The following is a 25,852-nucleotide window of genomic DNA, read 5'->3' on the forward strand; positions in this document are numbered from 1 at the left end:
AAATAAAAAACGTCCATGTTTCAGGGCAAAGATGAGGTGCCAAACAGGCCCTGAGCAAGTTTTGCATGCAAGGCAGATTTATCCTTATACATAGAAAACACGTCACAGCAAACGACCACCAAAGCATTTAGCAGTGCCCCTTGAGTCAAAGCAAGCAATTGAATCTGAAAGGGTAGGTGCTGACAGTCAAAAGGTGCGTTAATATTCATTGGAAGGAAAAAGAGTGGGAACACAAGGAGAGAGAGAGGCAGGCATGAAAGGATAGTCCAGAGAAAAGGGAATAGATGCATGCAGGGAGGATGAAAGTGAGAAGACTATGACTAGCGCTGCAGAGAGAAAAGAGGCCAGAATGTCAAAGACCCAGTGGTATTTAATAAGGAAGACAGCAATGATATGTGTGTGCGCCTGTGAGCGGAACCAAGACGAGACGTCAAAAAGCACTCGAGTACCTTTTCTGGATGACTCATTCCCACAGAAGAATTCACCTGTTGCGAACCATTCTGAGTTCCACAGGTTGAGCAAACACTTGAAATCATTCGGGGACACTAGTACGCAAACCAACTAGTTGCTTTCCAAGACACGCCACCAATCTGTCACGCAAGTGCCTGCAATTACAAACTGGCATTCAGACGGTTCTCCCGTGACCTAGCATCTGCTTATTAGAACATTATGCACCAAAATGATCAAGTTATTCTCACATGAGCTCATTAATGACAATTAGCATGCGAGTCGTAGTGCTGCAAACTCACCAGGTGGCGGTGGACTTTGGCCCCTGCAAAGTTTGAATGGTAAAAAAAATGAAAATGCAATATTGGAGAGCGACTCTCCAAGAGACTAAATAATGTACGTTTGACAGTCAAACATGGGAATGACATGCACTTTCAGAGTCTGTTTTAAGCTGGCATTTACCATAAAAAGTCTCCTCAAAAGGACGTTTTGGTATGAAGCTCCTGGGAAACCTCAAAATGCTTTTGTCAGGCTTTATCAAAATACATTATTAGAGCATCGTTAAACCGGAAACAAGGATCAAAGGCCGCTGATGAATGTCAGGGGTATTTATTACCTGTTTCGCACTCGTTCGTCCTTGTGACTTCAGGCAAGCCTCAAACCCTCGTTTGCAAATCAATTTGTAATTAATAAAAATCTTTATTCATAAGACAAAGCACTTAGTGTGAAACAATGCGTAGCAACAGACTCAACTGCATACACAAGCCATTTTTGGCATGACTTTGAAGTTGTTTAACCCTCATCACAACATTGAAAGCTTTTAAACCCTTACAATTCACTATGACTGCATTTTCAGTTTATTTTATTTGTCAGCATTCCTAGTCGCCCGTCCGTCTTCATTCCAGTTCTCATCTGTTCCAGGAAGGTTTTTCACTTTGCCTTCTTGCCCTTAGGTTTTTTGTTCTTCCCTCCAGCTTTGGATGTTTCCTCCTGAAAGGGAAGAATAAAAAAGAAAACATAAAAGACAAGTGATAAGACTCTGGTGAAAAAGGAAAGCTGAAACGAAGAGCTTCCTACTGGAAGAAAGAGAAATCTATAACGTCAAAAACATCTGTTCAACCTTAAATTACAGCATGATATTACATTTAATTAGAACAGTGTTCGGCTGTGCCGTCAATAATGGCCTGAATTTGTGGTCGCAGACGAACATTCAAAATTTGAGACAAAAACCCAGATCAAGGGGAAAAAAGTATGAATGATTTATTCTCAAGCCATCTTAGGTGTATATGACTTTCTTCTTTCAGAGGGAATACAATCAGAGTTATATTAAAAAATGTCCTGGCTCTTCCAAGCTTTATAATGGCAGTGAATGGGTGTTGAGATTTTGAAGCTCAAAAAAGTGCATCAATCCATCATAAAAAGTGCTCCACACGGCTCCGGAGGGTTAATAAAGTACGTAGGATGTAGGCATAGCGTAATCTCCGGTGAGAAGTGAGAGCAAAACAAAACAGGCCACGAATTAGAAGTACAAAATGAGGATTTGTAAAGAAAAATGTCAGAGGATTTTGCCAAGAGGAGACTGGTTTTCCTTTGCTGTAAACAAAACTTGGTTCTCACAAGACTGGCATATTCTCACTGGCGCTTATGCTACGCCTATGTCCTACACGTACGACAGTCAGCGGAAGCTAGAGATTACGGTTTATAAAGTTGTAAATATGGATATTTTTCTTACACAAACGCATCGATTCACTTCAGAAGGCCTTTATAAACCCCCGCGGAGCCGTGTGAGGCACATTTTATGATGGATTGATGAACTTTTTTGAGCTTCAAAATCTCGACAGCCATTCACTCCCATTATAAAGCTTGGAAGAGCCAGGACATGTTTTAATATAACTCCGGTTGTAGTCGTCTGAAAGAAGAAAGTCATATACACCTAGGATGGCTTAGGATTTCATTTTTGGGTGAACTATCCCTTTAAGCCTTTGTTGAGCTACATCACAAAGTGGAACAATATTTTTGCTATATTTTATTGTTTGGTGCACTCTTCTTTATTAGTAAATTATCTGATATATATCAGTGTAGATATCAAGTATCTGATTAGTTCTCATTGTTTTTGAAGCGAGTGTTGATGAATGCGAAGCCAACGTCTATTTGATTAAATATATAAATATAATTTTTAAAAAAATGATATAATCAAACAATCATATTACGAATTTACTTGATTAAACTGAAGAGTCTGATATTAAAAAACGAGTGAGTTTCAGGTTAAGGGAAAACATTCTTCACAAAAGTAAAAAGTCCATGAAAATAAACAATTCCCACCCCTTCATAATCCTGTGAACAACTGCTTGTGAGTTTTTAAGGTGTACTTTTGAGAACTGGAATTGAAATGCAAGTTTTGCATGGCTAGCGCCATGCCTTAGCAATCGGTCTACAGGAAGACTTTGATTTAAAACTTTAAATCACATATTGCATATTTCCCTGATGCAATATAAAGCAACTGTGACATAAATAATGTCACTGTCATTTTTACCAGTTCATACATCAGTAGAAGGCTTGTTAAAATTCTTCTGACTGTTTTTATTATTTAGATGGCATCTCTAGGGACCCAATAGTGTCCAAATGAGTGTTTGGGAAGGAGTCTGGTTGAATTATTCCACACGTGACGTCCTCGCGCCCGGCTGCTCTGCGAGGCGGTGGTCGTTATTATGCATTGTATGTTAATTACTCTTGAGCAGCAGTGGACAGAATGCGAACAATGAGTCAGCCAGCTCAAACTGCGAAGATAACACAACATTCATCTTCACCCTGAAAGAACAGCGTGATGCATCTGAGCCGGAGCCATGCACAGTATCAGGAAATCCATACGAGCTGATGGCTCCAATCAGATGGATAAAACTACAAATTCACCATTCGCTTTCTCAAGAATCACAAAGATGCATTACTGCATTCTGCTCGAAGCCAATATGTGCACATACAGAACTACAATATGTATATGCAATGCTAAATGGACTCTAAATTGCGTCAGTTTCTAAATTAGTTAAATTTATTCAATACGGTTAGCATTGCATGGATCATTTATCTCTTGACTTATGCATTTAGGCTCTGCGTTCACTTAGTTTTATAGTTTTGGAGTGGCATAACAAAATAAAACTGTAATTAGCGAAATGCTCAAATTACAGTAATTACGACTTTTACAAAAGACCCACTAGTCTTTAATAGGCAGGTTGCCGTAATGGTCTCTTTAGCGGTGCGAGATATTCAAGTAAACAACTTTTGGGGCTGCAGCGTTCGGAAACTCATTCGGTCCATTATCAAAGGAGTTACTTGGCTTAAAATAGAAGCGGAAGAAGAAAGTGCACCGTTGAGTCGCTTTTAACGCCAATAATGACGCCGTGTGCCGCGACGGATACCAATTTCAAAACACGCCACAAACTATGATCTGAGGGCCTGAGCTCGCGCTCATGAATCGTGACGGCTCCGGTCGCCGAGAGAGAGGACGGCACTGCTGTGATGAAAAAGCACATGCTGCTTTAATTGAGTCGAGCTTTCTGTAATGAATTCTGACTAAATCTTAAACAATTATATCACACATGCGTGTAATTGTACGTCTGCGTATACGATGGTGCACCCCTATTATCCGGGTAACCATAGCAGCCCTGCAGCTGTGCACGAGTCCTCATTTGCACAGAAATGAAAGAAAACAATAAACGAATGAATCCTCGGAAGGAGTCAGGCGCATGCCGGCAAATCTCCTCACAACTTGTTTCTGTGTGACCTTATCACTGTGATTGTGGGATGAGTAAGTGGCGGACACTCGAGAGGAGAGCTTCTCTCCATACAGATTAAAACTAAAAGATGGAATATTGAACATTTAGTGCTCCAAAACGAGCCAAACCAAACAAATGCGTTAACAGGAGACTTTTGCAAATGCAGGATGTGGCAGAACTGTTTCCATAAAAATAAAAAAAAGACTAGAACCGAATGACTTTCATGATGTTTGGGTTTCTTAAAGATGTTTTTAATGTTTGCATTATTCTGCTGATGTGGACAGAATCGTTTAAGAAAAAAATATTTGAATCAATTAATATTTCTTTGTTTCTCTATTAATTAATTATTTTAATTCATATCAGTTTATTAATATTTTTAATTAATATATTTAGATATTTGTATATGTATTAATCTTTTATTTATATAAATATTAATCAACAATATATACACACAGTTTGTTGACATAATATTTTATATATATTTAGCTTTAACTACATAAATAAAGAAAAATTATAAGCATTTTATTTTTATATTTATTAACATTTATTTTTGTTAATATTTATATATAGATAGATAGATTGATAGATAGATAGATAGATAAATAAATAAATGGATACAGATTTAAATGATATATTTAAATAAATATACAAATGTAAGCATTTTGTCCACATCAGCATCATATTTATTATTCATTTTTATTATTAATTATAATTCTTTTAAGTAACATTTATTTAGATACATGTAATGCATATATAAAAATATATATACAAAAAAGCTATATTTAAATAAATATAAGCGTTTTGTCCACATCAGCAGAACAAATGCAGACATTCAACAACTTTTACCAAAACTAAGCGTCATTAAGTACACAGCTCGCGGGTCTTCACTGAATATATATATATATTTGTGACCCTGCAGCACAAAAGCAGTCTTAAGTCGCTGGGGTATATTTGTAGCAATAGCCAACAATACGTTGTATGGGTCAAAATTATACATTTTTCTTTTATGCAAAATAGTAAATCTCGGCCAAATATTGTCCTATCCTAACAAACCATACATCAATGGAAAGCTTATTTATTCAGCTTTCAGCTGATGTATAAATCTCAATTTAAAAAAATTGACCCTTATGACTGGTTTTGTGCTCCAGGGTCACATATAAGCAGTTTTGGAAAAACAGCGTGTTTGTTGCGCGGTCTTACTGAAGTGTCGGTGGATCTGCGCAGAACCCAAAGAAAACAGATATGAACATTTCTGAGGCAAACTGAGATTGTTGTTTGCCGCAGGATTATAATGTTGACGGCGTGCTGCTCACACAACCCGTCCAATCCAGCATAACATTTTTCATCTCAATGTAAACCAATAGTCTTTGGAACAATTCAGACGTCTGAAACATCATGAGATTCAAACCTGTTGCATGAAAGCAGCATCAATGCTTTTAATGAATTCATTTCAACAGTACAACATTCAGTGACGTGTCTTCACAGTCCTGGCTTGTTGTAATTTTCCCGCAGCGCCGCGGGGATGAAGCCGGAGGGGGGGGGTCTCAGCCATCTGCACACGCCAACGCTATTAATAGTCGTTTCTCTTTCAAACATGCCGTCACATTGGCAAAACAGGAAATAGTGGGACGAACTCCAATCGGCTAAATGAGCTCGTGTGAACGGCTGTTAGCTTTCATTCATGCACCAAGAAAGAGGTCAACAAACAGGCCATGTTCTAGATTCCTAAAGCAGTTTTTCCAATCAAATCCATTTAACATTTTAATGAGGCCATTAAGTTCATAGCCAAGAGTTACAAATTATGAACGCATGTCAATGAATCCATTTGTGCATAATGCAATAAAATAGTGCGAAATACAAAAAAAAAAAGCATTGCAAAAATGGAAATGAGGCATCCATCAACTGAAGGCACGTCGAAACTTATGCCATATATAGCTATTAAAACAATTTTTTTTTTAAATATACAATTTTTTTTTAATATTATTTTTATTTTATTTATTTTAATTTATTTCCAGAGCAGTACAGTTACGATTTGCTTTTTAGAGCAGCATGAACATTCAGAAATTCTCCAGAAGAAATTATGACAAAATGTACCCAGCAGACAGAATATACAAACTTAATACAACCCATAATCCAAATACATCAAAATCACCCTCTCCTGAATAACATCCACCACCCAATATTTCCCATGATCACCTGACTCAAACGTGCATTTACCTGCAAAAGATGGAAGTTTCTCCGTCGTCCTCGCAGTCCTGCAGGAAAGAGTTTTTATCCTCACAGTAGATCCTGATGGAAACACGGAGGCATTGTTAAGGAAATGTCCAAAACGAATCACAGCTCTTTACCTAGCGGACCCTCAGGGCCGACTTGCGCTTGCGGTACGGCGCGTTTTGCAGTCGTGGGTGTATTTCAGAGCAAAATTGGACGAGGATTTGGACGAGGCGTAATATCAGGCGCAGGGAGGAGTGTGGGGAAACTGGGACGCCCCGCTGAGGCTTTTCAGTTTTGAGAGCACGAGGTCCATCATTTGGGGAATAGTTGGGAATGAAAGACAGCAGCAGATGAGCACAGTGTTGACAGCCAAGAGACGCGGCGCTGCCCAAAGAGACCTTTCACCACATATGGCCCGTCGAGTGAGTCAGAGACGGGAATGACGGGCATTTGAACGCTTTCTTTGGGTATCTGGTGTCAACAAAGTGGCCAATCGGTGTTAAATCACAAAGTTCACGGCTCAAATTTTTCATAAAGCAACAAGACCGTTCACCTGATAAAATGTACCAATTAAAGAAGACTAGGGTGCTGTGGGTGGTTTTTAAATGGGTTTATAAACCGGAGAGTTCCGGTGCTTGATTCTGATTGGCTGAGCCGCGTTCGAAGCTGTTGTAAATGACTCTACAAAGTAACATACACCTTTGTTTACGTTTGTGTGTTGCTCGGCAACCACTTTGTTGGAACCACAACTGTTTCTGAGGAACTACATTGTTTGGTGGAAGAATACTGTTTTTATTAATATCATTACACTTTATTTGCTCTGTTTTATTTTGTGAAACCTTACTGCGTATATGGAATAACCGTTTTATAAAAGCAATAATCCCCGTGAAGCGTCGTGCCTAACAACGGCCCTTAGCTGTTATAAATTCACTGTAAACCACGGCTTCTTGGGGCTTATTGCTTTAACTAAGGTCGTCTAAATGGTTTTGACATTGGATTCAACATTCAAGTCTGTAGTGCAAATAGTGTGGGACGAGTTACATGCTAATGTTAAACAAGATTACGGGTTTGTTGTATATTACCGGTCAAAAGTCTGGAATAATTATGTTTTTTTTTTTTCATGTTTTAGAAAGACGTCTCTTCTGCTCACCCAGGCTGCATTTATTTGATCAAAAATACAGTAAAAACGGTAATATTGTGAAATATTTTTGCAATTTAAAATAGCTGTTTTCTATGTGAATATATTTTAAACTGTAATTTATTTCTGTGACCAAAGCTGTATTTTCAGCATCATTACTCCAGTCTTCAGTGTCACATGATCTTCAGAAATCATTCAGTGTTTCTCCTGAATGTTTTTGTGGAAACCGTGATACATTTCACGTTTCAGCAATCTTTGATGAATAGAAAGTTCAAAGGAACAGCATTTATTTGAAATCGAAATCTTTTGTAACATTATAAATGTCTTTACTGTTACTTTTGCATTCTTTTAAAAAAAAATCTTACCTAAACCCAAACTTTTGAATGGTTTTGTATCACAGTTTCCACAAAAATATTGTGCAGCACAACTGTTTTCAACATTGATAATAATCAGAAATGTTTCTAATAATCAGCATATTATACTGATTTCTGAAGACCATGTGACACTGAAGACTGGAGTAATGATGCTTTGCTCACAGGAATAAATTACAGTTTAACAGATATTCACATAGAAAACAGCTGTTTTAAATTGTATTAATATTTCACAGTATTAATAATAAAATAAAAACGTTCCCTAGCCATTGCTGGATGCAGAACAGGGTTATTATAGTTAACTAAAATCATTAAAAGAAAAAATATATATTACTTAAAAAAATGTTAACTGGATAAAATCAAATATAAAAAAACTTAAACTTATTTTATTTCAGCTGGTTGCCAAGGCAGCATTTCTCATTTTCGTTTAGTTTAAGTTTAAGTACTAAAATAACAAACTAAAAGTAAAATTATTATTAATAAAAACAATATAGACGTATTTAAAACCAACAAAAGGTTATAAAAATGACAAAAACACACAACAAAACCATTAAAACTTCAGCTGAAATTAAAATGAACATAGAAAATAATAAACAAATGTCAAATATTAATATTCAAAATATTAAACTCCATAATAGTATCTCAGCGATATTAAAAACACACTGTAAATCTGATGTAAACTGAACTGTTCAGAGATGTTTTTAGTGATAAAACAAGCAAAATTGCATAAGATATTAACATTTTCAGAGAATGTGTCTTGAATTAAGTTTATTTTTCTAACCACTTTGGAAATTATTTTTTTTCTTGTTTTAAATGTAATCCTTACACAATTTTGTATCTTAAAAAATAGCTATAAAAATGGCATAAGAACTACAAACAACACATCTAAGGTGGAAATAAAACAAATTATGTACAAAGGACTGAATGGAGTCTGTAAACTGGCATAAATTTGTGGAAAAATGTACAGATGTTACTAGTGTTTGCCTAACAACGGCAAATCTTTGTAAATAATTAAAAACAGAAATACCTGTATGCATAGATATTGTGAGTGGCACTTGCAATCTTCTTGTTTTCATATAAATTATTCAGAACCTGCAAGTAAATAAATACATATAAATGAAAAATTGCCCAAAACATGGGAACATCCATGCATACCAAACCAGATACTGTTCTAACATATCTGCCGTCCGAATATAAATATATGCGAATAACCAAAACTGCTGGAAAGAGGCTGCAAGCAACAGAACATTTCACAGTGATGCAACACATAAACACGTGCACCGGCACAGGCTTATTTCTCAGTCCCTCCTCGTCTTTAAAGGACTGCAGGCTGGTTTAAAAGTCTTCTGGAGAATGTATGTGTTAGATGGGTGTGTGCATAACATATTGACGCTAATAAAACACTCTTTCAAAAGACACGAGCAGACTTGAAGCGCAACTTATTATTACTGCGACGCTGACCAATTCCTGCCACAACAGGTCCGGCCGTAAACAACTCGTGGCTGAATCTGAGCATATGGTATGACTATGAAATTTAGATTTAAATATAGCAACCTAAAACTCACAACCTAGAATTATATATAAATACAACCCGTTTGAAGCAAGATAAATAATACAGTTGAGGTCAAAAGTTTACATACACCTTTCAGAATCTGCAAAATGTTAATTATTTTACCAAAATATGAGGGATCATACAAAAATGCATGTTATTTTTTATTTAGTACTGACCTTAATAAGATATTTCACTTAAAACATGTTTACATATAGTCCAAAAGACAAAATAATAGTTGAATTTATAAAAATGACCCTGTTCAGAAGTTTAAACATGCTTGATTCTTAATACTGTGTTGTTGCCTGAATGATCCACAGTTTTGTGATGGTTGTTCATGAGTCCCTTGTTTGTCCTGAACAGTTAAACTGCCTGCTGTTCTTCAGAAAAACCCTTCAGCTCCCACTAATTCTTTGGTTTTTCAGCATTTTTGTGTGTATTTGAACACTTTCCAACAATGACTGTATGATTTTGAGATTCATCTTTTCACACCGAGGAGAACTGAGGGACTCAAACGCAACTAATACAGAAGATTCAAACGCTCACTGATGCTCCAGAAGGAAATAATGCATTAAGAGCCGGGGGGTGAAAACTTTTGAACAGAATGAAGATGTGTACATTTTTCGTATATTTTTTCATTTAGTACTGCCCTTCAGAAGCTACAGAAGATAGTCACATGTTTCCCAGAAGACAATATAAGTTAAATTTACCCTGATCTTCAAATTCAAAAAGTTTTCACCCCCGGCTCTTAATGCATGGTTTTTCCTTCTGGAGCATCAGTGAGCGTCTTCTGTATTAGTTGCGTTCGAGTCCCTCAGTTGTCCTCGGTGTGAAAAGACGAATCTCAAAATCACACAGTCATTGTTGGAAAGAGTTCAAATACACAAAAGATTCTGGAAAACCACAGAATTTGTTGGAGCTGAAGGATTTTTCTTCAGCTCGGACCGAGCGTTTTGATTGGACGAACATTTCTTGGTCCTACGCCTTCCACAGAATATATAAATACAGACAAATACATTTAGACCACTTAACTTAATGATTGCTATCGTGATGTGAAGAGACTTTCAACCAGCATAACAAAAAATGTTTCTGAAGACAATCACCTATTGCACCTTTAATGTACGTTCTGATTAAAACAGTTGCCTAGTTTAGTTTAAAGCAGGATACTCTAATAAAATGTTTTACAGTCAAGGAAGACTTACAAAAATCACAAAGGCAAATCTTCTCTTTTCAATAAATATACATGGGTAACTCTTGTGTGACCAATTCTACATCTCCGTCTGCAGAAGCATTTATAGTTTTTATGTGCAAACAGTCCTGTTCTGATTGCCTGGCCTTCCAGTGTGAAGCGAACACTGGAATATTGTTGCGTGTTATTAAGCCAAATCTGGGCTTTGTTTTACAAAATGCTCCCTGATCTAACGCTACACCAAACCGTGAGTTGAACAGAGAAAGAGAATTACATTTAATGCACCATAAACACTGTATGTCAACAACATTGCTTTGAAATGACTAGCATTGGACAGGTGCTTACGCAAGACACATCCCTGATGCAATACACTAGAAAACGCACCCGTACACAGTGTTCACAGCGGCTCTGGGTTTTCATGGATTTACAGGCAATATCTGGCTTTGCTAAAAGTAACAGCTGGGCGAGAGTGACCAGATATTGAGTGTAAATCTGCTTTGTACACAACACCGAGGACTTCAAATATTGCCGTAAGACCCTTGGGAGGGACTCTGCCAGTTGTTTCTGTCCATCAAAATGGGTTTCGGCCTATTTGCGCTGAGTGTCCCGTCATTATTTACCAAGAAAGAGAGTCAAAAATAGGTCCAGAGTGCTTTCTCATACAGCAGAGTTGGACTTTATTGAAGCCAAAGAACCTTGTTTCTGTCCATCAAAAATGGGTTTCGGCCTATTTGCGCTGAGTGTCCCGTCATTATTTACCAAGAAAGAGAGTCAAAAATAGGTCCAGAGTGCTTTCTCATACAGCAGAGTTGGACTTTATTGAAGCCAAAGAAAAGCGGACAAATACAACCGTCTTCTAGACTGCGATTTCATTCAGGAGTCGAGAAAAACAGCAAGCTCAATACTAATGAATATGTAAGGTGGCGCACTCCCCCAAAGAAAAAGTCGTCATGAATTGGAGCCACCTATCAGCACGATTCATCAGTTTTCTCTCCGGCTAATACTCTCGTCTGAACACCTGTGTCGGGCTGAGGCTAATGAGATGAATGCTGTGTGCAAATGTTGCCTTTTTATCACTGCTGATCTAAAGCAAATAGCAGGAACCACAAAGCAACATCCTCTAAAACGTAAAAACCCGGTTGATATTTCCTCGGAGGATGCTTTGGGTTTTTTGTCGGGCTATTGTGAAAACGTCTTTGTGTGGAACGGAAATCTAATGAAATGTTTTGAGATCTATAGCTTGTGAAGATGCTGAACACAAACAGGTGCGTGTTCCCGCCAGAGTCTGGCGTCTTCGCTTCATAGACAAACTCATTTACAAACTTCTGTCAACACTAACCTTTTATGAAAATTAGAGCACGGCCAAACTTTGAAGTTCCTGCTGATAACACAATATCAAAGATCAAAAAGCATCAAAATGGCCTCTGAAATCCCAATAGAACTACAAAGTGACTAAGAGATATGCCTGCCAATGCTTTTTCCCCCCCTTTCTCGTGGCCTTGTTTGTATGGAACCATTCGAAGAGTGCGTCTAATGCACTCAGACAGACCCTCTCAGCTGTTCGGCTGAACTAAACATATCCATTGATTTTATATCAAGCTTGTCTAGCTAATTTCAGACTGATAAGGTTGTTCAGTCCGCTTCAGGTGCTATAACATTGTTGATTCTCAACCAAGAATCCATATGGCTCATAAGGGGGGAAAGAAAAACAACACAAACTAGACTTTTACATGTTCTCTCATGCGAAAAGAATGATCTTCTGGTCTCTAGATTTGGTTCGGGTTGTCCATCAGGTGAAAATCGTAACGCTGATCACTTAAAGGGATAGTTCACCCAAAAATGAAAATTAGCCCATGATTTACCCTCAAGCCATCCTAGGTGTATATGACTTTCTTCTTTCAGACGAATACAATCGGAGTTATATTAAAAAATGTCCTGGCTCTTCCAAGCTTTATAATGGCAGTGAATGGGTGATGAGATTTTGAAATCCAATAAAGTGCATCAATGCATCATAAAAAGTGCTCCACACGGCTCCGGGGGTTAATAAAGGCCTTCTGAAGTGAATCGTTTGTGTAAGAAAAATATCCATATTTAAAGCTTTATAAACCGTAATCTTGACGAGAGAGTGGCATTCCAGCGGATGACGTATGTTAGTCTCGCGAGAACCAAGATTTTGTTTACAGCAAAGGAAAATCAGTCTCCTCTTGGCTTATATCGAAATCCTCTGACATTTGTTTTTACAGATCCTCGTTTAGTACTTCTAATTCATGCCTGGTGTTTTGTTTTGCTCTCTCTTCTGCGCTTCCGCTTTCATCACTTCCGCGTTCACCTACATCATCCGCCGAACGCCACTCTCTTGTGAACACACGTATGACAGTTAGCGGAAACTAGAGATTACGGTTTATAAAGTTGTAAATATGGATATTTTTCTTACACAAACGCATCACGTCACTTCAGAAGGCCCCCCAGAACGGTGTGAGACACTTTTTATGATGGATGGATGCTCTTTTTGGGCTTCAAAATCTCAACACCCATTCACTGCCATTATAAAGCTTAATAATAATAATATAACTCCAAATGTATTAATCTGAAAGAAGAAAAGTCATATACACCTAGGTTGGCTTGAGGGTGAGTAAATCAATGGGTAATTTTCATTTTTGGGTGAACTATCCCTTTAAGGCTGGAATACACTACACGATTTTTAAAATCTGAACGTTTAAAAGATTTTAAAACGTTAATAATAGTTTCAGAGGAAAAACTGGGCATCATACACTAAACGACTGAGGATCACACACTACCAGACTTTAATTTGTTCCCAACACAACAAACTTGTGCAGAAACACATGACAAATTAAAACAAATGTGGTTTGAAATCGGCTCAAAATATCAAACATTTTTGATAAACTCTGACTGGATGGAATCAGAGTCTGACGCTAAAAAAAACTGCTCATCACACATTACACGATTTTCTATGAAATCTGTCATCTCGAATCTGCAGTCTGGCTCTGACTTTCCTCAACTAGCACTGACTTGTCCAGACTGTAAATTGGGGCAAAAGTTGTGTAGTGTATTCCAGACTTTAGTAAAGTTACGGCATGGATGAAGCTAGTTGCCGCCTGAATAACAACATCCATTCTAGAGGCCCCGAGAGGCAAAGAAGATAGAAAAAGCTAATCAGAAAAAGACAATGATGAAATAAAATAAATAAATAAATAAATAATGAAGAAAAGAAAAGATAAGATAAGGGGAAAAAATATATTAACGCTGTTCCATCAGAATGGATTATAAAGAGTAAACACATCTACAGCAGATAACGTTAATCAAGCACTCGGTCCGTCTGAAACATCGTCTACCATCTAATTTCATCAAAGAACTGTAATTTAATTCCTCACTTGTCTGGGGGATTTCAAACGAGTTTTTATAAAGCTCCTCATTTGCATTAGCTGTATTACACTGAAAATCATTTCAGGTTCGTAACTGCAAATGCTTTAAACACACCTGCGCATAAAGACGCGGCATTAAAGAAAAGAACAAGATTGAGGGCTCGCCACACAATGTGAACAAAACACAGTGTGACAGATTAACTCGATATTGAGGCATAATTATTCCTCATACCACTCCATTCAGCAAAACGAGATTTTCAAGAACTTTTAGGTATGTTTCATCTTCATTTTAAATGGGAACAGCTTCATGTAACTTCAGTAACTGCATAGCAACTTACTAAAGAAACACCCTAGTAACTGCATAGCAACAGGCTAAAAACCACCCAGGACACCCTAGTAACTGCATAGCAACATGTAAAAAACAACACCACCCCAGTAACTCCATAGCAACTTACTAAAAACCACAAAGAACATCCTAGCAACTGCATAGCAACATGTAAAAAACAACAACACCCCAGTAACTCCATAGCAACTTACTAAAAACCACCCAGAACATCCTAGCAACTGCATAGCAACATGTAAAAAACACCCAGAACACCTAGTAACCACCCAGCAACGTCCTAGCAACCACCCAGAATTACAAAGTAATTCTACAAAATGTAAACACATCTAGCGCTATTTAACAGTTCAATAAACCCTCCAGCACTTAAAATCACCAGCTGTATGGGTTCATAAACCCACTGTGTTCTTCACAAACGCATTTGTTTTCATATAAAGCTGGCGGAACGAATGAAGGACCCAAGGCTGAACACATAAATAGTCAGCGTTTGGCTTCAAACTGTCAATCACACAAAGGAAATTGGTTTATGTATGAACAAGTAGTGGAAATGTCAATGTTTTAGGGCAGAGTGTCGTTCACGACGGCTGCTCTTCTGTCACGTAACATTCGTAATATCAAGCGCATTGTAACGTCCCCGGGCTGACACACAATGCCGACACCTGTGCAGTCAATTTCGTAAAAAACGACTGCGACTGTCTCACACGAGTGTGGATGTGGAAGATAATAAAGTTTGGGGAAGGGTTGTTTATATGCGGCCTGTAATAATGCAGCAAGAGCCACCGAGTCAGGGACAGGTGCGCGTGAGTCACACACCATCCATCCAGCTGGGCACGGTGAACGTCGCCGCTTCCGTCACACGTCAAGAGTCTGTTTGCACCGACACACGGGGGAGTGCACAGGGAGGGATTCGACAGTGAGTTCCAGAAGTTAAAAAGAGCCAAGAGCGAGCGCTGAGGGCACTAGAGCCCCGAGTGATCGGCGTTTCAAAAACAGTGTCAAGCGCTGATATGCGAAACAATGACGGCTGTTATTAAACACAGATTCCCTGATATCTTTGGCAAGAAAAATGGTTTAGTTGGCACACGTAGTCTACCGTGTACTGATACAGGGAACAAGGGTAATGAGTCACACCTGTTTAGGAGTCACCACTGCGGCTAAATGAGGCTGGAACGTGCTCCGTCTGTCCGTGATAGTCAATCAGTGGCAACTCTTCATCTACAACAAAAACAAACAACAAAAGCAAATAAAAGCAGCCCTTTGAATGACTGGCGAGCCACTAATGACTAATCAACTGGGATTGCTTTACACAAGACGTGCTTGTCAGCGGTACTTTGAAAGGAGTTTTAAAGTCAAAACTGACCCTATTTACTTTCTCAAAGCTCAAGTGCTTGCAGAACTTCTCGCTTTTCAAACTAAAAGGAGCCACGAACAATGGGTCTCATTTACTTGAAATCTGCACATGAACATTTTTGCGAACAAATCATAATTCACCATTAACTTTCATACTGAAATGTATTCTGAATTTATGGAAAACCCACACGTACACTACAATCACATGCAAAGAGTCAATTTTATACAAAGATATACAAACATATTTCGCCGTAAACGGTGAAAAAGTAAGAAAACTGGTTTTGAGGATGTTGTTCAAGGATCTTGCTGTGCATCTTTAGAGAGCATCATATGTTTGCTCAGACTGTGTTTGTAAAGGCCTTGGCATGTTTGTAAACCACAGGCATGCAGTCGCTCATTTAGAATCCTCCAAATTCATTAACAGTAGAACGAGTTTAAGAACAAAGTCATGTGTGTGTTGTGAAATAGGCCGAAAATTTTGTGAGAATTTGTCCTGTGCAAGATAATCCAACGCAACTATTAGTAATTGAGAAAAACTGGTTTTGAGGATGTTGTTCGAGGATCTTGCTGCGCATCTTTAGAGAGCATCATATGTTTGCTCAGACTGTGTTTGTAAAGGCCTTGGCATGTTTGTAAACCACGGGCATGCAGTCGCTCATTTAGATTCCTCCAAATTCATTAACAGTAGAACGAGCTTAAGAACAAAGTCATGTGTGTGTTGTGAAATAGGCCGAAAATTTTGTGAGAATTTGTCCTGTGCAAGATAATCCAACGCAACTATTAGTAATTGAGACCCAGTGTTTCTCATTAGGAATTCCATTGGAGTGCGGAAATGAATGCCAGTATATTGGGACGTACCATCAGAAGCACTGGAGAAGAGCTGAGCTGATTGGCTGGCGAGTTTTAGCACGCTGTAGTCTGGAAGATCATCCTCGTCGTATTCATGACCTTCTTCCTCTGTTGTCACCGTCTAACCTATTTCCGGTCCATCTAAAAACACAGATACATGCACAGACCAATGAATAGTGGTGAAAACTAAAAATTTTACAGACCATTGCACATTTCAGTCAATCAACAAGTCTACAAAGGACACGCAATGCAGTACGCAAGGCATTTCACTCTGAGAAAATGATATTTAATGATTAACATAAACAGTGCTCAAGATGTATATAAAGAAAGGTCAGTGACATCCTCTCACAAGTTTCCTTAATCATCAAATGTACTTGAACGCAAACAGTCCCTAACATCTCTTTTGAAACCATACATACTCGCACTGCATCACCCCATAACATAATTTGAAGGATCAAAGGGCACTTCCATCAAGATTTCAAAGCAACTAGTATATATAAAGCATGGCAACATCCCAAAGAGCCTCATTCATGAAACACAAGCCGAATGTTTGTGTACGTTGAACTTAAATTGAATGCAACAATTCACACTCAAAAACAAAGGCTCTTTATTGGCATCTGTGGTTCAATGGAGAACCTTTAACATCCATGGAATCTTTCCATTGGACTGAAGTTACTTTATAGTGGAAAAAGGTTCTTTAGATTATTGATACGTTCTTCAAACTAAGAAAAATGGTTCTTTTAAGAACTGATCACTGAAAGATACTGTGGGAACCCAAAATGGTTCTTCTATGGCATCACTGCAAATACCACTTTCTGGGAGCTATTTTTAAGAGCGTACGAAAGAACAGTTTTACATGCCAGTAAAACCACAGATCGCTGAAGACGACACATTCAGACTCAAATCACTGGCAGTCATTTTCCACGTGTCCTCTGGAATCTTGAAACGAGAAACTTAATGAGAACTAAACGAAGTCGCAATCAGCCGTTCCATCTGTTCTGAAGTACAGCATTAGGATTCAGAGACAAAAACAGCTTTCCCACACATTCGACCAAGGAATCTCCTTGACGTCCCCATTTTTCCATGGTCATAGAGGCTCAAAACCTATTAAAGTCCCTTTTCAGATATCGCCAGGGATGATTTCATTTGTAAGCCCTGTCAGGTACTAGGTCTTGGCATCAGGGGCGTCGGAACAATGGGAAAAGTGGGAGGAAGACATTATGAATCTCATCAGCCTCTCTTCAGAAGCACGACATGGTTTTAAATACCTAGTTGACATTCACATGAGACACTATTTGAATGCCTAAACACTAAGTTCAATGATTAGACCTAAAGCTCTGTGAATTAAAAAAAAAACCTTAGTTTCTTCTCATCTGTTGTTCACGTCTTGTGTCCTCAGGAAGTTTGTTCAGCGCAAAAACTCTGTGCCAGATGTGGCTCGGATAATGAATATTAATTGCATTATGTGACGGTTGGCAGAGATTTCTGCTTGATCATAAAGCTGGCGTTCTACATCAAACCAAATAAACCTCTTTAAAATATTTTGCTATATACCGAAATATGGGAAGGAGACCAGTTTCTGAAAGCTCAAGTGGTTTGCGATTAAATGTCAACGTACAAATGTCAAAAACATCCTGAAATCTGAATGCGTCAGTTTTCTGGATTCCCAAGTACCTTGAAATTTCAGTGACTTTAAGGATTTCAATGGCCATTCCATGTCTGGAAATCACACATTTTAAATTCCCTAATATTTCCAGGTTTTCCATGACTGTTTTCCAACAAGAAACATTAGGAAGAACTGGGGTGGAATTTAGCCAAATTAAGCACATAACAATCAAAGCTTGTGTACTTGTGTTGATAAATTGACATACCCTGGTCAGTACGGTTAAGCACATATTACAACCCACAAAATTTACCATCTTTAAACAAACACGTGAGGGAACTCACATAGAAAATACATCTGAAACCGCTGAGGTGCGCTTGGCTTTTCTTCCCCGTTTAGTTCAGTAAATCTAAGGCAAATCACTTTGGGAATTTAATTATAGCTCGTCAAAAAATTAAACTGGTTCCAAAGCTTTAACGACCTTTGACTGCTTTCCATTTCTCCTCAAACGCCCCCACCTCTTAGTGTCAGACGTGAATATTCATGCACCACGGAAATATAAAAAAAACACAACCTTTTGATCTCTCTGAGGGGCCTTCACCGCACAACCTGCTGTAACTAGCATCTCATCTGCATAATTACTGTACAAACAGAGCTGATGTTTGCCGAGTGCGAAGAGAGGCGGCACTTTTCATGACAACGTCGAGTATTAGGCCTGTAATCATTTAGTTGATGAGGGAAGACGCTAATTACCTTCCCTCTGAAGTTTGATATTAGATTAAGTTACTTCGTCCGAAGTGACGTCACCGTCAAGCACGAGAGCCGTGTATTGGGAGCCGAGTGTATTTAGGCCTGTTTGTTTACCAAAACGTGTGGGGGGAACAAATTAGCATCGCTAATGTAATATTCGCACCACAAAAAAGAAACAACTGCACGCATACTGAGCACATCACAGCGAAACAATGGGGTTTCGGAATCACACACGGAGTCGTCAAAGCCAAGACATTCATTTGAAAACAAAGGAAATCAAGTTCGAACGAAACAGATGTTCAAAACAGGTAATCAAGGGCTTGATTTAGCTTTGCCGTTTGTGTTTTCAAAACACTAATGAATCATTCAAAAGACAGATTCTCTGAAGGACACGGGCAACCTGTCGAAGTCGTGATCTCGAGATTGAGAGTTAAGCGAACGGTGTAGTAAACAACACAAGGACGCTGTCGTCAATTGCTTCCAATTTGCTTGGCATGCTGAATGCAGGTTCTTTGCCAAATCTTATTAAATATCCGCACACACTAGTTACATCAGAACTTGAATTCATGGGACTTGATATCCTGCATAAAATCCCTGCCAAAAAAACTATTAAAGGTGGTTAGCTGGTGTCTAGTTAGTCATCTATGGTTTTAGAGGGATTCTGGGCACTGGTTACTCTGCAAGATGAGCTAACCCAACTTAAGCCTAGTGCATACTACAATCTGGGCTACCATTTTGCCACCTGGGACAAATTTTGGAAACCACAGGCCAAAATGTGAAGTCTTTGATCACTTTTCAAAGAGTCTTAGCCTCCAACGAAGTACTGATGGTGGCATGGCCCTGCAGCATAACGACTCCTACAACGGCCTAATGAAGAACCAAAAGGAGCGCAGAAAATAATGATACATGTGAATAACAAAAAAAACTCATTATTTGGGAACATTATATCCTGTTTCTCCTTATGAAGTCGATCCAACTGTCTATGGGCGAGAATACAGATGCCTTCAAAAACATAAAATGATGCATTTTGCATCCTTTTGCTGACAAATAAATGTGGATATCTGGGTGCAGGAGAAAGAGTACACACTGTTCATTTTCATTTACTACAGACATTGTAATAATACAAAGCTGGTTTAAAATTGGCAAACTTATCCTTTAACCAACAACAACAACGAAATTGCACAGACAAATGGCTTTAGACCAGCATATACTGCATTCATCCAGCGATTAAACTGCCTGAGGTCACACAGTTTCTGCCCTGATGGTTTCTAGTAGGTGCTCATGCAGTGGATCACCGTCTGCATTACACCTCAAGATTGATTTTGTCAGCAGGGATGTGTCTTGCATCCAGGTGTCCTGATAGGATGTCAAGACTCAGTGTGCAGAATGGTTACTAATGGGTGAAGGTCAAATCAGAAGGTCTGTTTAGGCCCACTAGCGCTGTGATTACATCCTGATTACAGTCGTTTAATTTAGTCACCTTGAACCGTTGACAGTAAAGCTGCTCTTCTTCTCAAACGCTGCTCTGAAGACTTATCACTCAAGCTTTGTTACGTCTACAAACATGTAATTTTGTTTCTATTAAAGGGGTCTAATGCAGCAAGACTGATAAGTTCGCCTGTAATTGAGTGTCCTTCTTTCTGCATCTTATCCACATGTGAGTTTATGGAGTGTGGCGCCTTACGAAGAGCTCGTGGCAAGGCGAGACTTAAAATAATTAATGAGACTTGGCTAATGAACAGGACCGCTAGTCACGCGCCCATTTCCATTTTGTCCCCTCCATTCAGTTGGAGCTCCATTTCCCTCTTGAGCGCACCATTCATGGAAACGCATTTGCATATTGACATACATAATTTTAGTCGCAATTATCACAATCAGCGAAAGGCGTGGGAGAGCTGTCCTTCAAAAACAATAGCTTTTAAGGATTCGTACTGCAGTGTTTGGAAGTGAACTATCGTCTGACTGTTAACCAGTGATAAGCCTAGAGTAAATAGCATATTACTCGTACTAGTATGGCACAACAAGCAACAGGTACCACTTAAAATTGATAACCAATTGACATTATTTGTAGATTGCAAGAATTTTTGCATCTACATATCACCAATGTGTAATTAGTTTCTGTTGTAGCATGTTTCTGGCAGACAGAACTACAAATCAAAGACTTAAACGCTGCAATTGCGGGAAACTAACGAGAAGTTCCTATATGATGGGGGATGTGCACTGACAAACAACAAGAAATTATGTAACAGATATACTGTAAAATGCTAATGGGAAGGAAAAAACTCTCCACATTTCTCCCTACCCAACCAAATCAGCCAATCCTGAACATGCAAAAATTATTGACAGGCACCCACTATCTATACACATTTTTTGACTGAGCCAAAAATAAAAAAGGCACCGTCATGGAGTGTGATTTCTCATACTTTGGGTAATAGGGACATTTTATGCACATTACAGCACCTTTATGCAACAAGTCCAAACTCAGACTAACTCTACTAAGAAAAAAAGTGTGTTATCGACACAAGCTAACAAAGTAAATTCCCTCCTTTAAAAAGGTTTCAAAAGAAGGTTTTCTCCACCTTCTAAGAAGAGCCGAGAAAACAAGCTGAGTGTCAAAACCCATCAGGGTCAATTCTAGGACTTGCTCTGACCTCATGGGAACTTTTAGAGCCCCGGTGAAAAAGATTAACAGGTTCTGTCAAGGTAGTGCGAGTTTTTTCATCGATTACATTTAGATCTCCCCAATGCCGAGGTCTGTGACAGCGAAGGAGACCGAGCATCTACCTTCGCCGCGGCAGGCTGCTGTGTTCATTTTATCCAAACAATTCGACTTTATCGAGATGGCTAGATCAAAGGCATGGATCCAGTATCCTGCGTGCAATAATTTTGGCAAACATTATATTCAAAGGCAAGAGAGATTTGAGGCAGACAATGAGGAGAAATTACACCCGAACTGGGCTACTCAAGTGAAAAGCATCCCAGCGTTTTGCATCGTGTGACGATTCACATTAATTTCAATATGCAGGGAAAAAGTGCGAACACAAAAACTTGCCATTCAGAGATTGGACTTGAGGGTACTGGATATTATCCTGTCAGGTGCGGAGGTCCTGTCAACAGTGTATCAGGGTTATTTTTATCATGACTTTAGCACACTGAAGTGAACCTTCCTGTAGCTCAAACAGTAGAGTATGACGCTAACAATAACAAGGTTGTATGCTTAAATTCCCAAGGAAAGCAAGAACTGATCAAATGTGTACCTTGAATGCATTTGATAAAAGCATCTGCCAAATGCATTTATAAATGTAAAAGTAACCTCATGTTGGCACAAGTATTACCCACAACCACAGTTTAACCTTCAAAATTAGTTTGTCAAGTCTTTCCAAACCAGTATGACTTTCTTCTGCGGAACACAAAAGAAGCTGTTTTGAAGAATGTTGGAAACTGAATGACTTTGGACCCCATTGACTTTCATTGTATGGATGGAATATACTGCTGCATTTTTCAAAATATCTTTTTTTATGATATATGATAAATTGCTTGGGATATTCCCATTTGGAAACTGATTTTGATAAAAGCGCAAGCTATGTTTTGTGGAACGTTGGGAAACAAACGACTTTGGACCCCATTGACTTTCATTGTATGGATGGAATAAACGTTGCTGCAATTTTCAAAATATCTCCTTTTGTGATATATGATAAATTGCTTAGGATATTCCCATTTGGAAGCTAACTTTGCTAAAAGCACCAGCTAGATGTTTTGTGGAACGTTAGTAACCAAACGACTTTGGACCCCATTGACTTTCATTGTCTGGATGAAATAAACGTTGCTGCAATTTTCAAAATATCTTCTTTTGTGATATGTGAAAAACTGCTTGGGATATTCCCATTTTCGATAAAAGCGTCAGCTAAATGAGTAAATGTTTTTTGAAATCCAATCCAAGCCATTTTTCTCAATGCGCAGTAACTGCAGTTTAACTACACACCACAATCTCTTGACTCTGCCACCATTTACAGCACGATTATGCCGAGTTTTTATAACTTCCTTGGTTACCGAGATGCTGCTCTCCACCTACCAGTTTCGAACAATCAAAAGAGGCTGCTTTCCGTGAGCTGAAGTGTCTATTACTTCTAGGTTAATGACAGGCCGTGCACCTGATTGTTTCAATTGTGCCTCCTTCCTGTATGTCTCCTATTCTTTTCAAAGGGCTGATGAAACCACAGACTCGAACATTTGCTTGATTTCTCTACGTCGAGCACCTATGCTTTTTTTTCCCCATCTGCTTTTTCTGGATTTGTCATGTGTAATTTCCATCTGCCGCTGGAACGCCGTGTTCCTTAAAAGCCGGAGGGAAAAAATGACAGCGTGATTCCCCTCCTGACTCTAATTATCCACAGAGTTCACGTTATACAAAAATGTGTGTGCTTCCAGTGAGGCGCTCAAAACAACACAACAAAACCCTAGTGGGGCTTTAACACAAAGAGACAGAATCCACAAACTGTCTTTAATGGGCAGACGGCTCGTGGAAAATCTGGAAAAACACAACTTTAGTTGACCTCTCCTGGTCTGGTTTTTTATTTTTGTATGCGTTTCTACTTTCTACAGTTGAAAGTTTCACTCAGCAAAGCAATGCTTACAACATAACATGCATCTAAATCAACATTTGCTTTACCAGGCATGCAAGAACCACATTAAAAATAAAGAACGGTGAGGAAAATTAATGACTTGCGTATGGGTCGTATGAGCTGTTCGTATACTTCAAATACATTTATTAACAGTCATGCTAATTACTGACTTCACTGTCTAATTCCCATGACATAAACCTATTTACAGTATACAGATATGCATCAGTCTTGCATAATAAAGACTAGACCAGACACATGGTGGCCGTCTACTGCCCCCTCCTGTACAACCTCATATCATCACAGACATGAAACTAAGTTATTACTTCAGAAAAGCTAGTTTGAATACCGGTTGATCATTATTAAAAAGGTATAAAGATAACCACAATTATCCGCCCGTGCTAATTCAGCACAAATTACATTAAAAGCATCACGGTGTTACCATCGGAGTTTACCAAAAGGAGTTTTTCTAATATAAATATTTAGATGAATCCTAGTTCTTACCTGCACTTTGTGATTTTCTACGAGGAATTCTCTTATTTTCTCCACCTACAAGTACAGAATACTCTCCCCTATATTCTCCCTATATGAAATAAAAACTAAGAAAATTATGCATATTCCCATATATATAAACTGCTTTCGTGTCAAATGTTTTTTGAAATCCAATCAAAGCCATTTTTTAAAATCACGCATAAATATGATGCATCTCCAATTATTGGCATGTTCTAAATAAATTAATTTGATGATTAATATTATAGATATATTTGTGTATTTGATTATTAATAATATAAAATAAAAGAACCATATTATATTGAATGAATACCATGTAAATAATATTTACTAATATTAATATTTATTTAGCATTAAAATAATAAATCAACTATGATATTTTTGCTGCTACGTATATTAAATTGATGTATTCTAAATAATTATATAATTGATCATTAATATTATAGACTAAAACATTATAATTAGGATATATTTGGGTATTTGATTATTAATCATATAAAATAAAATGAACATATTATATTGAATAAATATTTAATTTAATTCATTTTAATAATGTCTTCAAATTGCTAATATCGTTTTATTTACCATTAAATCAATATATTAAAAATATATTTGCTGCTATATTGAATTATTATTAACGTCATTTAAATAAATTATATATTTGATTATTAGTACTATATATATAATACTATATATCCCTATAATAACACAGGGATACATATTTGTGCACTTGATTAATAATTATGTAAAATAAAAAGACCATTTTATATTGAAGAAATATTATGTTAGTATTTATTATTATTTATGCATTCAAATGACTAAAAATTTTTATTTACCATTAAATTCATTTTTGCTGCTATAAAGTATTAACATGTTCTAAATAAATAAATAATATTTATATTATACATTTAGTCATTTAGCAGATGCTTTTATCCAAAGCGACTTACAAATGAGGACTTTATATTTATTATTAAATTAAAATTAATTTATTTTTAAAATTAATTATTAATAAATTACAATTAATTATATTTAATTACATTTATTTTTATAAATTATATATTTGATCATTAACATTATAGAATAAAATATTATGTAATTATGATATTTATGTATTTAATGATTCATGTTATAGAATACAAGGATATATTAATATTTCTTCAATAATAATGTATTTCAATATTTCTCTAATAATATTTTTTAATTACTAATATTAATATTTAGTTTTTCACCGAATTAGTATATTAAATAAGATGTTTTGCAGCTATAGATTTGATCAATAATATCATATAATAAAATAAATAGGATGTTTGTGTATTTGATTATTAATACGGTAGAATAAAAGGTCCATATTATACTGAATTAATAATATATTTTTTCATAACACACGACTTGTAGGCTTCTGAATCTCCACATGACGTCTCTGTGGACTGATGTAGGAATCGGTCATACTTTAGCTGATATATTGATATGATATAATCTGGAGGAAGTATGATCTTCAAACAAACACATAGCGTTCACTTCCAGAATAAAAAAACCCTGATGATTTACTCTCCTCTATATCATCCGAGATGTTCACGTCTTTCTGTCTTCAGTCGCAAAGAAATGAAGGTTTTTGAGGAAAACATTCCAGGATTGTTCTCCATATAATGGACTTCAATGGAGATCATTGGGTTGAAGGACCAAAGTGCAGCTTCAAAGAGCTCGACACGATCCCAGCCGAGGAATAAGAGTCTTATCTAGAGAAACCATCGCTCATACTTTTTAGCCACA

General features: G+C 37.5%; 1 long non-coding RNA gene across 2 annotated transcripts; it reads right to left on the reverse strand.

The window, feature by feature from the left end:
* Positions 1 to 1,049: 1,049 nt before the first annotated feature.
* Positions 1,050 to 15,582, reverse strand: LOC107744662 (uncharacterized). Of its 2 annotated transcripts, none has more exons than XR_001640510.1 (3): positions 15,533 to 15,582; positions 6,435 to 6,506; positions 1,050 to 1,437 (listed from the first exon to the last, which is right to left on the reverse strand). It is a non-coding gene; the product is annotated as an uncharacterized LOC107744662 (long non-coding RNA). The 2 variants fall into 2 exon arrangements; XR_001640509.1 differs by lacking the exon at positions 15,533 to 15,582 and adding an exon at positions 8,968 to 9,036.
* Positions 15,583 to 25,852: the final 10,270 nt, after the last annotated feature.

This window comes from Sinocyclocheilus rhinocerous, unplaced genomic scaffold, assembly GCF_001515625.1.
Source record: "Sinocyclocheilus rhinocerous isolate Xijiao unplaced genomic scaffold, SAMN03320098_v1.1 scaffold47, whole genome shotgun sequence".
In the NCBI taxonomy this organism is placed as follows: Eukaryota; Metazoa; Chordata; class Actinopteri; order Cypriniformes; family Cyprinidae; genus Sinocyclocheilus; species Sinocyclocheilus rhinocerous.